We start from the raw sequence: 15,988 nt of genomic DNA on the forward strand, positions 1-15,988 counted from the left end.
AGGTGAAGACCATATGTCTCCACCGCCTCTGTTTCTCCCTCTTCTCGCTTTTCACTTTGATGTGTTTTATGAGCATGTTTGTGCTTAGCGTCTAGTCTGTGAGAGCGCCTGGAAGCCAGAACACAGCCTTCCGGATCCATGGTTTCCATATCTACGATTCAACCAACTGTGGATCCAAAATGTTCTGGAAAAATGCTGCATCTCTGCTGACTGTGCCGACTTTTCTCCTTGTCACGGTATGCTAACCTGTTACTGCAGGGCAGTGCTTTGCCTGGCATCCACATCGTGTAGTAGAGATGATGTAAGCCACACGGGGGCACGTGCACGGATTACATGCAAACGCCACAATTGTTTATCTAAGGGGCTTGAACAAACCCTCGATTTTGGTATCCTGGAAGGTTCCAGAACAGCCTCTTTTAGGTACCAGAGGACAACTGGATGGCTTAACTCAGCTTCATGTCTCCTACAGTGTCGGGCACATGTGGTGTTCAAAAAGGCAGTGGTTGAATGTGTGAACAAAAGAATGAGTTTCTGTATTTGAAATATTTCTTCGCTCAGAGTTAAATACTAATCTGGGATTCTCAGTGGACCTGGAACTGTTTCTGGGTGAGCACAAACTGTGTGTGTGTCTTTTTGTCTTGTATTTTTCTTATTATGGATAAGCACATTTAAACACATTGTGGAGTATATATAAACTACTTCCTATTTCTGTTCTTATTAAAAAATTACATTGAAGCCGGGCGGTGGTGGCGCACGCCTTTAATCCCAGCACTCGGGAGGCGGAGGCAGGCGGATCTCTGTGAGTTCGAGGCCAGCCTGGTCTACAAGAGCTAGTTCCAGGACAGGAACCAAAAGCTACGGAGAAACCCTGTCTCGAAAAATCCAAAAAAAATAAAAAAATAAAAAAAATAAAAAATTACATTGATTTCTTAAATAATTTCTATAAGTAGTTTAATTCTGAATTTAGTTCCAAGAAGCTAAAGTGCCATTAAATTGTTTTAGAGCAGGACAGGCTTGAGTACCTCTGCTGGTGAGATCATTAAGCCTCGGTGTAGCAAGTTTTAGAATGTCAGGATGCAACTAAATACTGTGCATGTCGACTTGAGCAGACAGACCTTCCCTTCAAGCAGCTGCAGACTGCAGATCTTAGGGTTGGTGTGACTTGGTGGAGTCCTGCTAACAAAGCACAAAGGGGTCCATGATTGGGATGCGGGTGGGGACTAAACATCCAGGCGCTAAAGAGTTCTCTTATGTCCCGGCCGTGAATACACTCTGAGTGCGTGGTTTCTTTTTGTCTGCTTTTGTATATTCATTTTAACAATGAAGAGAAGAGGAGGTGGGGAAGATGATGAGATCCTCAGCTGGCCACGTTGTAGAGCTGGTGCCCACCGAGAGCTCGGCATCAGTGAGCGAACGGCTCAGCAGGAGGACGTGGGACTGCGGCAGGAGGCAGAGGCGGGAGGCTCCAAGCGGGGCCACACTCAACTTTTCCTGTCCGAAGCTGGAGCTGAGGCTCCTGCTGGACTCGGGCGAGAAGAGGCGGAGCCGCAGCTGACAGGAGCGCGGGACAGTTGACAGCGGGAGGGGGCGCGGCTGGAATGCAGAGGGACACGCCCAAGGGGGGGCGGAGAGAGCGACAGTGGGCGTGGCGACTAGGGGGCGAGGCCTTGAGAGTCGGTTTCCCGGGATTTTCTGAAGGCCAAGGCAGTTTCAACGGAAGAAAGTGACAAGAGGTCGCGGGAGGCGGGAGCCAGCTCCTGACGACTGCGGGCGGAGCAATTGCCTGCGAGGAGCGGGACCAGAAGGCGGGGCTTCTCCCTGACGGGCGGGGCTTCTATGGACAGAGGCGTGGTCCCTCCTGACAGGGGGCGTGGCTCTCCCTGACAGAGGGCGGGGCGGCGCACACCTCCCGCAGCGCCGGGCTCTGGGGGAGCGGCCTGGGTCGCTTCCCAGAGAAGCGGCGGAGTCCTCGAGTGGGGCGCCGGCTCGCCCCGCCTCGGCTGACTCCTCCTTGCGGCCCCGGGAGGTTCAGGGACGAGAGTATCCCTCGCACCCTGGCTGGAGAGCGTCTTGCTCCTGCCGGGCCGCAGAGCTCCGTGGGGCCCCCCTCGCGAGGGCCCTCCGAGTGGTTCCGGGGTTAGGGTTCACGGGTCAGAGTTGACTCCCTGAAAAGTGCAGTCGCTCTGAAATGCAAGATGGCGGCGGCGAGGCGCTGAGGCGCGGCGGCCCCTGCAGGTAGCTGCGCGAGCCGGCTGGGTACTGGGGCCGCAGGCGCCGGGCCGCGGGTGGAAGCCGAGCCGGAGCTCGTGGCGGCTGGGGAAGCCGAGAGGTGCGGGCGCTGGCGCTGGCACCGGACGGGCAGCCCCGGGGCAGAGATCCCCCCACCCCCGCCCCAAGACCCAGCCCCCAGCGTTGGGGCGCGCGGCAGCGGACCCGGAGAACCGGGCCTGCCCCGCAGCGGGGAGGCGCCCGCGGCCGACAGCTTCGCTGCTCCCGGGAGATCTCGGGGGTGTCAGAGCGAGGATGGAGCTCGGGGCGGGGGGTTTGGGAGAGCAGTGAGTAACTTGGGGGTGCTGAGGGGCTGGGGAGCCGGTCTCCCTGGGGGAGGACGCCTCTGGGACAGCGGACCCTAACTCAGGTTCGGCCTGCGGAGGCGCGGGGCCACCTCGTCGGGGACGCGGCGCAGCCCCTCAGAAGAGTCAGCAGAGGGTCTCCTGCTGGACGGGAGTGCGCTGGCTTTGGGGTCGGAGCCTCGGGAAACCTCAGCCGGGGAGACTCAGAGTTGCATCCCTAAGAAGTATAGCGCGATTTTGAGGAAGACCGGGATTTTGGGGAGAAGTTGATTAAAGAGGGCGGAAACACACTGTCTCTTTCTGTAAAGGTACGGGGAGTGCATGAACCGGGGTTGGGGGGTGATGGCCCAGAGGAATCTCCAAGCTGTGGGACTTAAAGGGAGTTCGATCTGCTGATTCCTTGAGGGAGATGAATGGCTAGGAAGAGGAAATAAAAAGAATTGGGGTCTGATGGTGGGAAGCCAAGCCCTGACAGAAGCTCTTCCCGGTGTATTCACACCGAAGTTCCAAGTGAAGGGGCTTGCAATTCTTTGTTTCAGTACTCCAGGGGTACCAGGAAGGAACGAGCAAAACCCAAGGAAAAGATTCTGTTTGCTGTCCTTAGTTTAGGGATCAAACCTCTGGGAAAAGCAATTGGGAAACTCGACATAGGGAAGAAGCGGGGCTGGAGTAGAATACCACAGCACTTTTCTCAGACCTTCTTTAAAAGACAAAAACAAACAAAACCGGGAAAGGGATACTATTTAGGAGGAAATTATAAGAAAGGCTGATTGAGAATTTATGACGTGATTAGGGTGGGATTCCATGTAACTCGAAGAAGCAATTCTTTCAGAGGTCAATGTGATAGCCAATGAAAATCCATAAGAGCCCGTCCTCCCCCAGGAAGAATGGGTGCGTGTTGCGGGGTGATATACGTACACATTTTTGTTTGTGGTGCTTGTCAGTGTATCTCAGTCTTTGCCCTAAAGCTTTAATTTGTGTGCAGTAGTAATTATCTTTTTCTTTATAAAATTGCCCTGAAATAGTCATTATTTTAAACTGGTAATGGGGACTACTAAAAGTTTGTTCTAACAGGACTTTTGGCACGTAGATTTCAAGTTCTAAAGAAGCGCTTCTGATTCCAGATTTAGTGAAGGGTTAGGGTGAGTGCTGCCAACTACAGTAGTTTGGTAACAGGGCATATAAGGAAAAGGACATCCGTGAACATTTTTTCTCTTGGTTTCTCCCCCCTTCCTCCAAGCAAGGGTATGCAGACCAATTTTAGGCAAGGTAAAATATATTATCTTCGATTTTGCACTACGTTTCAAAACATAGCCTAGACTGGCCTTGAAATCATGGCAGTCCTCTTGCCTCTGCCTCCTCAATGCTGGGATTGCAAGTGTGTACCACCATTTCAGCTAAGCTTAGATACTAATAATTTATATTTATTATCGTCTGCATCTAGGTGCTGCAGTTGCATGCCCATCCTACTGTGTGCATGTGGAGGTCAGAGGACAACTTTCAGGAATTGCCTCTCCACCCACTGTGTAGGTTCTGAGGACCAGACTCAGGTTGTCAGGCTTGATGGCAAGTGCTTTTGCCTACGGAGCCACCTCACTGGCCCTTAGATTATATATATAAGGATTACCTCTGGACATGTTTCGTTTGGCTGCTTAGATTAAAATGATAAAAATCAACCCTAGTGACTTGGATAACTGCTGACAGTTATGATCATAGAGATGTCCTGAGCCATTCTTGTATTCTCAAAAGAACTTAATGTTTTCAGTGGAAATGTTTTAAAGATACAGGTCGAGCTTATGGCCCAGCATCTGGAACATTGCTCTAACTGTGTGCTCTTCCTTGGTTTCCCCGCAGTGCATACAGCTCTAGTGTTCTACTCAGTTCTGAACAGATTAGTCTGGCAAACCAGAGAGGCATAGATGCCAGATGGTTTGAGAATATGCTAAGGCTGAAAACATAAATGTGTCTGCATGGAAGATGCTCATCAGTAGTTTCGTCTCACTCACAGCTGAGCTTGCTTTTCGCTGGGTGGGAGGGTAGGACATGAAACATGTCACAGTGGTTTCGCCTTTCATGGTTCTTGCTTTTGCTTGGAAGGAGCAGCACTTTGCTTTTCACTAACGTAGTTAATAGTGTAGATGCGGAGGCTTGTTTCAGCGTTTTTCTGTTTTGTTTAATTAATATTCAGATGGAAAGGTGATGTAATGAAATATTTTATTTTTTTATTGTCATGCACTCTTTTTTTAAAAAATTGCCATATTGTTTGTGTTTGGGTGTTTTGCCTACATGTGTCTGTGCACAATGGTGTGCAGTGCAGAGGCCAGAAGAGGGCGTTGGATCCCTTGGAACTGGAGTTCCAGACAGATGTGACCCACCATGTGGGTCTTGGGGATCCTTTGGAAAAGAAGTCAGTGCTCCTAACTGCTGAGCCCTTGCTCCAGCCCAAACATTTGTTTTTGCTCTGCTTCTAAGTAAAAAAATGTGCTTAGTCTCCACATTGTATTTTTTTACATTGAACGGAAGATGTTATAGTTGAGGTTTACTTTAAGTTATGGTTTAATACTTAAATAAAAATCCTATTAAAATAATTAAATTGATCACAAATGCATTTGAGGAAATAGTTTTTTTATTTTATTTTTATATTGGGTTCGTAAGACCCTGCTTCTTTGAATCTTAAACATGTTGAAAGTTCAGTACTAAGCTAGTTTTAAGTAAGCACTGTAGTTAATGCAATTATTGAGGAGGATGCTTGGATTGTTGTATTGTTTAGGATAATAGCCAGGATTACCCATATTTGTGTGTGTGCATGCATTTGTATGTAGGTGCATGTAGAAGCCACAGGTCAACATTGGATGTCTTTCTCAGACACCTTATTTTTTGAGATACAGTATTTCATTGAACCTGGAGCTTGCTGAATTGGCTAGGCTGACTGACCAACCAACCACAGGGATCCCTTGTTGCCCTCCAGCGCTGGGACTATGGTGTTCCTTATAGTGCCTGGCTTTTTATAGAGGTGCTGGGGATAGAGGGCAGATGCTCATATTTGTGCAGGAAGCACTTTACCGACACAGCCATCTTCCCAGTCCTATTATACATAAAACAACCACTATAACTGTTTACATTATCGAAGCATAGTTAATTTTAATTTTTCCAAAAATAAAGTTCTTTAAATTTATCCTGTGCAATCTTAAAAGTAATTTAAATTATATTTACTTTTAGAGCTTTGATACTGGCTCTTGAATAACAACTAGTGTTTTTGTAATATCACTGTAATATCTTTGTATCCTTGTTGCTCTGATATATCCTACTCATAAAAACCAGATTTGCCTGAATAAAGTTGGTGACATAAGATATGAATCAAAATGTACATTTAAGTTTTCATTTTGGAAATCTATATTTTATAAGACTTTTATATAAATATACAAAAAGTTTATTTACTTACCAGGTTTTGTTCATTAAATTTTATTTATTTGTTTTAGTTTTTTACTTTTTGAGCAGTCTCATTGCATTAACTCAGGACTCAGGAGAATTTTAAAATTACAATGTAGGGGCTGGAGAGATGGCTCAGCAGTTAAGAGCACTGATTGTTCTTCTAGAGGACCCAGGTTCAGTTCCCAGCACCCACATGGCAGCTCACAACTGCATGTAACTCAAGTTTCAGGGGATGCAATACCCATGGCAAAACACCAATGCATATCATTTTAAAAATAAATAAAATTTTTAAAAATTACTATGTTACCCAAACTTGTTTCCAACTTTCCTCAATAAATGCTGGGATTCCAGATGTGTACTACCACGACTGGCTCAGGTTTTGTTCTTAGAAGGTAGTTAATCTTGACCTTTTATATAATCAATATTCTTTTAAAAAAGTAATTAATTTTTTTATGTACATTGGTGTGAAGGTGTCAGAAGCCCTGGCACTGGAGTTACAGGCAGTTGTGAGCTGCCATGTGGGTGCTGGGAACTGAACCCAGGTCCTCAGGAAGAACAGCCAGTTCTCCCAACTACCAAGCCATCACTTCAGCTCCATATCATCAGTATTCCTTAATATATTTAAGAGTCATGAAGATACACGCATACACACACAAAGCTATTTAATTGATATGTACCTTTGGCCTAATGATAAATTTTACAACGATAAATTTTAGGAAACAAATATATATGGGCTATTTCAGAATGAAGTTTGCTCAAGGAAGTCAGCTGAATAAATGTTTATTTCTCTGTGTGTGTTTTTTGTTTGTTTGTTTTGTTTTTGTTTTTCGAGATGGGGTTTCTCTGTGTAACAGTCCTAGCTGTCCTGAAACCAGCTCTTGTAGACTAGGTTGGTCTTGAACTCACAGAGATCCACCTGCCTCTGCCTCCCGAGTACTTTGATTAAAGGTGTATGCCATCACCGCCTGGTTTGTTTCTGTATGTTTTTAAGACATAGCCTTGCTATGTAGCTCAGGCTGGCCTGGGACTTCTAGTCCTGCCTCCTGAGTGTTGGAATTAAAGATATATGGCTAAAGTTTGAATACCTTTTTTTCTCTCTTTCTTTCTTTCTTTCTTTTTTTTTTTTTTTTTTTGAGGATGTCATGTAGCGCAGCCTGGCCTCAAGCTCCATATGTAGCCAAGGAGGACATTGAACTTATCTTCCAGGTTCCCCTTTCTAAAAATTCTAGGGTTACAGTTGTGTTCTGTGAGGCTCAGTTTATGCTGTGCTGGGGATTGAATCAAGGCTTTGTGCATGCTGAGTGCTCTAGTAACTGCATCCCTGACCAGATGATTTTATAGTGTTTTAATTTTCAGTTTTTAGACTTAGAATTTTAAAAATTCATATCAGGGCTTATTTTTTAAAATACAGCATTAAACAGTACCTATAGATTTTTATTTGTTATTTAAAATAAAGTCAGTAAGATGGCTCAGTTCGTAAAGACACTTGCTGTAAAGCCAACCAGATTTTATCCCCAGATCCTACATGGTAGAAGGGGAGCAGACTCGTAGAAGTTGTCCTCTGCACCATGGCAATGCCATCCTCCCAAATAAGCTAAGTAGTAAATAATAGCTATCATTAGTTTTGAGTGATTTAATATTTACTGCATGATTTAACTCCCCCTTTTCCTCTTCCTAAATATGTATTTCTTTCTCCTTTTCGATTGTTATGGAAGAGATTAGGAAGCCTTGATTGTTTGTAGATATTCATTCATAATTATACTTTCCTGCTGTCTCTAAACCCTTTCAAAGCCCAATTTTTGTGAAAAAGAAGGTTGTTAGACTGACCAGGTGGCGGAGCACACTCTTAATCCAGCACTCAGGAGGCAGAGGCAGGCGGATCTTTGTGAGTTTCACACCAGCTTGGTCTACAGAGTTCCAAGACAGCCAGGGCTACACCACAACTCTGCTGCTCCACCCCCACCCCCACCCCACAAAACCCAAACCACTTCACTGGGCTTGGATTGTATGTGGGAGTGTGAAGGTTAGTATGTACAATTTCTCCTCATTACTGTAATATTATTTATGAACCTGTATAGGGAGTTGAGTTATGACATTGCATATTGTTTGTCTACTGTTAAAACAAACTTGTATTAATATATCAGCAATATAAATAGGGAATACAACATATTTGGTGACCATTACCTAGATTTTAAAAATAATTTATAATTTAATGGCACTGATCCAATTTTAAACAAAGGCTTTGTCATATAACTTGTCAGTAATACCTCAATAAAATCTGAACAAACTTCATTGTGGTCTTACCAGTACCAGAAAATGCTCTAAAAACTAAGCCTTTTGCTTCTCCAATCCTCACAGCAGCCTGGTTTGCAAAGCACTATGATTTGCTCCACCGAATGGATGAAGAGGCTGAGGCAGAGCCTCTTGTCTACAACCGAGCAGGTAGTGAGCAGCAGTGTTGGGACTTGCATCCCGCTTGTTCCAGAGCCCAGGCTCTTAGGGCTTTATATCTACTGCCAGAACAGTGTATTCTTTTTTATTATATAATATATGTGGTTAAGCTCTTTATTTTCTGAAACACACTCACTCTAAATTTAAAAACACACTCTGAATTAGAGAGAAATGTCCTTAAGGAATCTCTGTATGGGAACTGGAATGGCATCAGACAAATGTGGTTTTCATTCAGAAGAATCAAAGCCCTCATGTGTTGTGCCTCTGTTGCTGTGTGTCCTCATGTCTCTTGGCAGCTCAGCTCAAGAGACTCTCATTCAGTAAAACATCTTGTCCTTTTGGTGTGATTTAAGAATGAACTTCACTTGGTTACCAATTTCCTACAGTATTAATAATTCACTTTTGAAGATGACCTCCCTCTTTGGCAGCTGTTTTTTATTTTCTAGTCCCTGTCCTGTAGATGGATATTAGGGAGTGGTTGAATATGGGAATATTAGAAAACAAAATTGTAGGGACCTAAACTACAGAGAGATTACAATGCTTCACTAGGTCTACCAGGAAAATGCTTTTTTTTACGTTTCATGAAAGTAGTGACGTTATTTGGCCTAAGCTTTTACTCAATTTATGAGTTTTACAAGTAGGTGTTTTGTGGGCTGTGGTGGTGCACACCATTAATCCCATCACTTGGGAGGCAGAGGCAGGTGGATCTTAGTGAGTTCAAGGCCAAACTGAGTGAGTCCCAGAACAGCCAGAACTGTTACACAAAGAAACCCTGTCTGAAAAAATAAAAACAAAACAAGCAAACAAGTGGATGTTTTAATATATTTACATTATTATTATTACCATTATTATTGTTTTGGTTTTTCAAGAAAAGGCTTTTCTGTATAACAGCCCTGGCTGCCCTGGAACTCTGTAGATTTTTGTTTGTTTGTTTGTTTGTTTGTTTGTCGAGACAAGGCTTTTCTGTAGCTTTAGCTCTGTCCTGAAACTTGCTCTGTAGACCAGGTTGGCCTTGAACTCACAGAGATCCACCTGCCTCTGCCTCCTGAGTCCTGGGATTAAAAGCATGCACCACCACCGCCCAGCTATTATTTCTTAAGAAGACTCTTTATAAGCTTGTATATATAACATTAGCAGGAATAAGAAGGTATTTGAGATTTGAGAAAATGATTTTCTGTTTTTCTGTGTTTTAGAGTAACTGTGCTTTAAGAACAGCAAAAAATATTTCCACCCTCAAAAGTACTTCTGTTATTCTAATAAAAGAAGCAGTTGTAGTTTTTATTAAAAGTTTCCAAGTGGATTAGGCACTCTTGGAAATAGACCAGACATTTTTAGAGATTAGTCTGAATTTTCAGAGAATGATAAATTAAAATATTTCTTTGTATGTGACAAGGTCTCTCACTAAGTAACTTTGGATAACCTAGAAATCGCTATGTAGACTCAGCTGCCCTTGGACTCATAGAGATCCTACTGCCTCTGCTTCCCAAATGCTGGGGTTTAAGCCATGCGCTACCGTGAGGGACAATTCAAGTTTTTATTTGTTTGTTTTCGTTTTTTGAGACAGGGTTTCTTTGTGTTATAGCGTTGGCTGTCCTGGAACTCACTTTGAAAACCAGGCTGACCTGTCTCTGCCTCCCAAGTGCTAGGATTAAAGATGTGCGCCACCACTGCCTGGCTAATTCTGATTTTTTTGATTTTACAGTACTAATACTTGACAACACCTAAAATGCTATTTTGTGGCAACTTTCTAATTAAAAACTTTTATGATTTAAAAATGTCCTATTAGGCTCATGAATTTGAACACTTGGTGCTATTCTGAGAGGTTGTGGAACCTTTAGTAGGTAGGGCCACTGGAGGAAGTGGGTCTCTGGCTTTTATGTAGCTGAGCCATCCTTCCTGTACTTTTCTGGGTTCATGGATTTGTGAGCAAGTCTCTTCCATGTGCCTATAGCCATGGATGCTAACATTCCTTCACCACTGTAAAACTGAGCCAAAATAAGTCCTTTATCTTTTATGCTGCTTCTGTCACTAATCTTGTCACAATAGAATTTTGGAATTTTATTAAAAATAATATAATAGTTACTGAGTTCTGTATAAATATATTTTAAAGCACCTTTAAAAATTTGTGTTTCGTATCAATATTGATTTCAGCATTTATATATATGCACATGCAATATATAATATGTATATATTAATTTTTATGAGGAAATGTCTTCTTCCAGAATTAAAACATCTAAAAAAAACCCTAGTTCTAGACTGTAATAGTTAATAAGTCTAAGTAATATCTAGAAAAATAAAGTAATAGTATATTTTTCTTTGTAGGAGAAGACTGCTAGCTACTTTGGGACTATCTGTGATGATGGCCTGAGCCAAGTACCTCATTTGAAGGGATAACCTTCCGCTTTAATGAACAAAATTCTGAGGAAGCTATGGCAGGTATGTATTCATTATTCTGGGATGGCAAAGCCCCAGTATAGATGTACTCACTGAAGAGTTCACAATACTGTGTTTGCTAATGTTTACAAAGCTGCTTCTCCTCCAGATTCCAGGGGATCTTATGCCTTCTTTTTGCCTCTGGGAGGGTGTGTGCATGCACACATATACAGAATCTTTAAAAAAAGCGTCAGCCTCTCTCTCTCTCTCTCTCTCTCTCTCTCTCTCTCTCTCTCTCTCACACACACACACACACACACACACACACTTTCCTTAAAATAACAGCTGAGGACTAGAGAGTGGCTCAGTGGTCACTTACTGCAGCCGGGCGTGGTGGCACACGTCTTTAATTCCACCACTTGGGAGGCAGAGGCAGGCAGAGCTCTCTGAGTTCAAGGTCAGCCTGATATACAGAGCTAGTTCCAGGACAGGCTCCAAAGCCACTGGGAAACCCTGTCTTAAAAAACCAAAAAAAAAAAAAAAAAAAAAAAACCCAAAAAAGGTCAAACTGATCTACAAAGAGTTCAGCCAGGACTACTTAGTGAGACTGTCCCAAATTCCCTCCACCAAAAAAAGAGCATTTATTACTCTTCTAGAGGAGGGGAGGGAGTAGGAATGGGGATAGCTATGTAAAATGAGAAAAATTGTATTAAAAACTTATTTATTCGTGTATTTTATGTATATGAGTGTTCTGTCTTTATACACACCAGAAGAAATTTGATCCCATTATAGATGGTTGTGAGCCACCATGTGGTTACTGGGAATTGAACTCAGGACCTCTGGAAGAGCAGCCAGTGCTCTTAACCACTGAGCCATCTCTCCAGCCCTGTAAGTTTTTTTTTGAAGATTAATTTTGTGTGTGTGTGTGCCTGAGTATGTATGTGCACTATGTGGGTGCAGGCCTGTGCAGCCCAGGAGAGGGTGACATAACCCCTGGAAGTGAAATTACAGGTGGTTGTGAGTGCCTTGCCATGAATGATAAAAACCTAACCTGAGGCTTCTGCAGAAGAGCAAGTGCTGTTAACTGCTGAGCCGTCTCTCTAGTCCGTCATAACACATCTTATTTAGGGTTTTTACAACGTATTTTTCAACCAATATTTTCCAAAGTCTGCCATGTGTCAGGCATTACACCAGATGCTTTAATAATGTAGTACAAAGACAAAGGAGCATCATCAGAGAAGGACCTTTAATGTGGGGAAATCGATCTAAACATTTTACTACTCTGTTGTCTATATTTAAAAAGATAACCAGGCTTGGTGCCTTTAATCCCAGAGTTTGGGAGGCACAGACAAAGGGAATCTTTGTGTTTGAGACCAGCCTGTTCTACAAAACAAATTCCAGGCCTGCTAGGGTTACATAGTGAGACCTGCCTGAAAACAAAAACTAAAAACCAAAACGAAACAAAAATTCAAGGCCAGTGAAATGGCTCAGTCACTTGTAAAGCCTGATGACCTGAGTTTGATCTCAGAGACCCACACTGTAGAAGAGGAGCACTCTTGCAAGTTGACATTGATATATTTCTGTGGCACACATGCTCACAGACTGAAAGTAATGTAATTAAGGCAGTTAAGAGCAATGGCTGCTCTTCCAGAAGACCTGAGTTCAAATTCCTGCACCCACACGGCAGCTTACAACAGTCTGTAACGTCAGTTCCAGAGGGTTTGACACCCTCACACAGACATACTTGAAGGCAAAACACCAGTGAATATAAAATAAATCTTTAAAAAAAAGAAACGCAATTAAAAAATAACTTCAAGACATAAATACCTGAAAATATATTGTAAATATTCAGGCCACTGATAATAGTGAATTATAATTATGCAAATTAGACATTATACTTTTATTTATAGTAACTGTACTAATTTTTAATTATTTGACTCTACTTTACATTCTAATATATTTTGTCTAATTTTGGCTTTTACAGGAAACATTGGATTATATACTATATGCTTGAAATAGTTTAATGCAGTTGTTCAGTGTTATTTTAAATATTTTTTAAAGTCAAATAAATATATCCTCAGTGAAATAGGTAATAGTTGCCTTATTTTATAAATAGGGACTATCATGGACAGATGAATGATTTTCCAGCTTCTTAAAAGTTGCCTTTCTCAGATCTAAGGATAGCATTCTTGTATGAAAGACACGGCACACCTTCCTGCAAACACTAGGAAAAACTCTCCAGCAGACAAGCACTTTTGGTCACATTCACACACTACCAACAAATCAGTTTTCATGGTAGAGTCATTTTATGTCACTCAATGTAGCACACCTCCCTACCTCCCAGCTGGCAGATGCAAACTGGATATTAATGTCCTAGAGAGAGTTTTCTCGGCCAGTCTGGGATCAGAGCTTTCTAGCAGGACCCTGTCCAACTTGGATTCTTTAGTCTTTAGTGTCATTAAGGTCCATTCTCCGTTTGAACAAAACCAGGTAGCAATGAGAGTTTCTTGTCTTTCAGCCTTTATTAGCATTAGCAAAGGGACCCTCTGGAATTAGCCTTTGCTTGTGACTTACCCATTTCTGTCTTTCTAGTCACTTTAATACTGGGCTCCTTTTGGTTTTGACATTTTCTTGAGATTTATCTTCTAACTGCCAGTAATATTAAAAAAATTTTTTGGATTGTATATTAGGGTTTCTATTGTTATGAAGAGAAACCATGACCACGGTAGCTCTAATAAAGGAAACATTTAATTGAGGTAGCAGCTTATAGTTTCAGAGTTTCTGTCCATATTTATCATGGCAGAAAGAATGACACCCTTCAGGCAGACATAGTGCTGGCTATATCTTGATCAGAAGGAAACAGGACACTGAGCGAAGAAAGCATAGGAAACCTTAAGGCCCACCCCTACTATGACAGACTTCCTCCAACAAGGCCATCCCTACCTCAACAGAAGCCTATGGGGGCCAGTTATATTCAAACTACCCCAGACTGTTACACATTTGTGTTGTAGAATTCCTGATTTAATGTTTTTAAGAATTGGACTAGGTAAACGTTTACATTTTAAATGGGAAACCACTTTAAATATATGAAGGCCTGATACCTTTCTGCAGGTCTTTTTGTCTTTCTTGTTTAAATACCTTTTGTCTTAACTGGATCCCATAATTCTTTGTATATTGTTTTAAACATTTTGTAATCTTACCAGATTTGTAATTTTTACTTTGAATGTGGAAGTAAAACATGTGAAAGTATATCTTTTCAGCTAGCCAAACAGAGTTCTGACTCAGAGAAAAAGTAAAACTAAGTGGAATACAGAATCCTGAGAATTTTCTGGAAATCTGTATGAATGAAAATTCCAAAGGATTTCTAGTACATATATTTTTGCTTGAGACAGTTTTATTGGGCTGGAGAGATGACTCAGCAGTTAAGAGCACTGGCTACTCTTTCAGAGGACCCAGGTTCAATTCCCAACATGGCAGCTCACAACTGTCCACCACTCCAGTTCTACTTCACATTGACATATATGTTGGCAAAATGCCAATGTACATAAAAATAAATAAAATATTGAAAGAAAGTTTAAAAAGGACTATTTATTACTTAGTTGTAAATAATAAATAAGCATAAATATTTATTGTATAAGATAAATATAATAAAAACTAAATACAAATAATAATAAATTTATTATTTAGTTATAATTTATTTTTATTTAATAGATGCTAGATAAAAATTAACTTGAACCTAACAAACTATACCACCTTCTAAAAATATTTTTATTTGACCCACATTTGGTATAAAATATTATTTTTATTCATATATAATCTTACCAAAATAACATCTTTTGTGACTAAGTAGGCCATCATACTATTATCTGTTAATCATTTAATTTGAAATACAAGACAAACAAATGGGAATTCAGTGCAACTATGACTTTGTCTAATTTATAAACATTTTAAGAACATTTAACATTTTTATTAGAAGCATAGAATTTAGCTAAATTTTACATTTAGTTAATTTTAGTTTAGTTAAATTTTTTAAATATTTTTATTTAATGAATGTGAATATTTTTCCTGCATGCATGTTTTTACACCATGTGTGCATCTGGTGCCTGTGGAGGCCAGAGGAGGGCATTGGATCCCCTGGAACTGAAGTACAGATGTTTGTGAGTCTCCATGTGGGTTCTGGGAACCAAACATGGGTTCTCTAGAAGAGCAGCTAGAGATTTTAAACTCTGAACCATCTCTACATCCCAAGTCTACCCACTTTCTATGTGAAGAAAACTTTACTTTTTAATATTTTGAAACTGTATTATATCGTGTTAGTTTTTTTACAGAGCAGAAGCCATGATTCTCAGTTCAAATTATACTTGCTGTCGTTGCAAGAACTGTGCTCTTTTCACTGGAATCTCATTGCAGAAACAGCCACTTGAATGTTTTTCCTCTCTTGTTTCACTCTTAGTCTATAAATTAGATATATGCTAGTCAGACATAAAACTCATTTATTACTAGTAAAATTAGATGCTACCAAATGTTTATTGAAGGTTGATCGTTACATTTTAATAAATGCCATGCTTTAGCTTGAGAGTATTTTCTTTTTTTTTTTTTTTTTTTTATATTTATTTATTTATTTATTATGTATACAGTATTCTTTCTGCGTGTATGCCTGAAGGCCAGAAGAGGGCACCAGACCTTATTTCAGATGGTTGTGAGCCACCATGTGGTTGCTGGGAATTGAACTCAGGACCTTTGGAAGAGCAGGCAATGCTCTTAACCGCTGAGCCATCTCTCCAGCCCCCTTGAGAGTATTTTCATATTCTGACGACTAAGGTGACTTTTTATCAGTGTGGGCTTATTACAAGTAATCTGTAAAGCAAAACACAGTATATTCAATGTTCTTCCACAAGTGAGCATTCACAGTGGAATGTGCACACATATTAAAGGTTTTTACATTTTTTATGTGTATGATTGTTTTGTCTGTATGTGTGTATGTTGCCTACCACTTTCATGCCTGGTACCCATGGAAACTAGAAGAAGGTCCTAGATGCCCTAAAAGGGAGTTAAAGATGCTTGTGAGTCACTGTGTGGGCACAGGACCCAGGACCTTTGGAAGAGTGCCAGTAACCTTAATTGCTTACCTATCTCTCCAGATACCTCCCCAAACACGA

General features: G+C 41.3%; 1 protein-coding gene across 3 annotated transcripts in view; it reads left to right on the top strand.

Moving 5' to 3' along the window:
• Positions 1-2,017: 2,017 nt before the first annotated feature.
• Zhx1 (zinc fingers and homeoboxes 1) overlaps positions 2,018-15,988 on the top strand; it is a 31,302-nt gene continuing 17,331 nt past the window's right edge. For 2 of the 3 annotated variants that reach the window (XM_041671977.1, XM_041671975.1), the window contains exons 1-2: positions 2,018-2,235; positions 10,779-10,892. The gene's annotated coding sequence lies outside the window, so the exon portion shown is untranslated. Of the gene's footprint in view, positions 2,236-2,272; positions 2,882-10,778; positions 10,893-15,988 lie in introns of those variants that run through there. The other variant, XM_041671976.1, reaches the window with a different exon arrangement.

This window comes from Microtus oregoni, unplaced genomic scaffold (assembly GCF_018167655.1).
Source record: "Microtus oregoni isolate MIOR12 unplaced genomic scaffold, Mior012 000022F_ref0000154, whole genome shotgun sequence".
NCBI lineage: Eukaryota > Metazoa > Chordata > Mammalia > Rodentia > Cricetidae > Microtus > Microtus oregoni.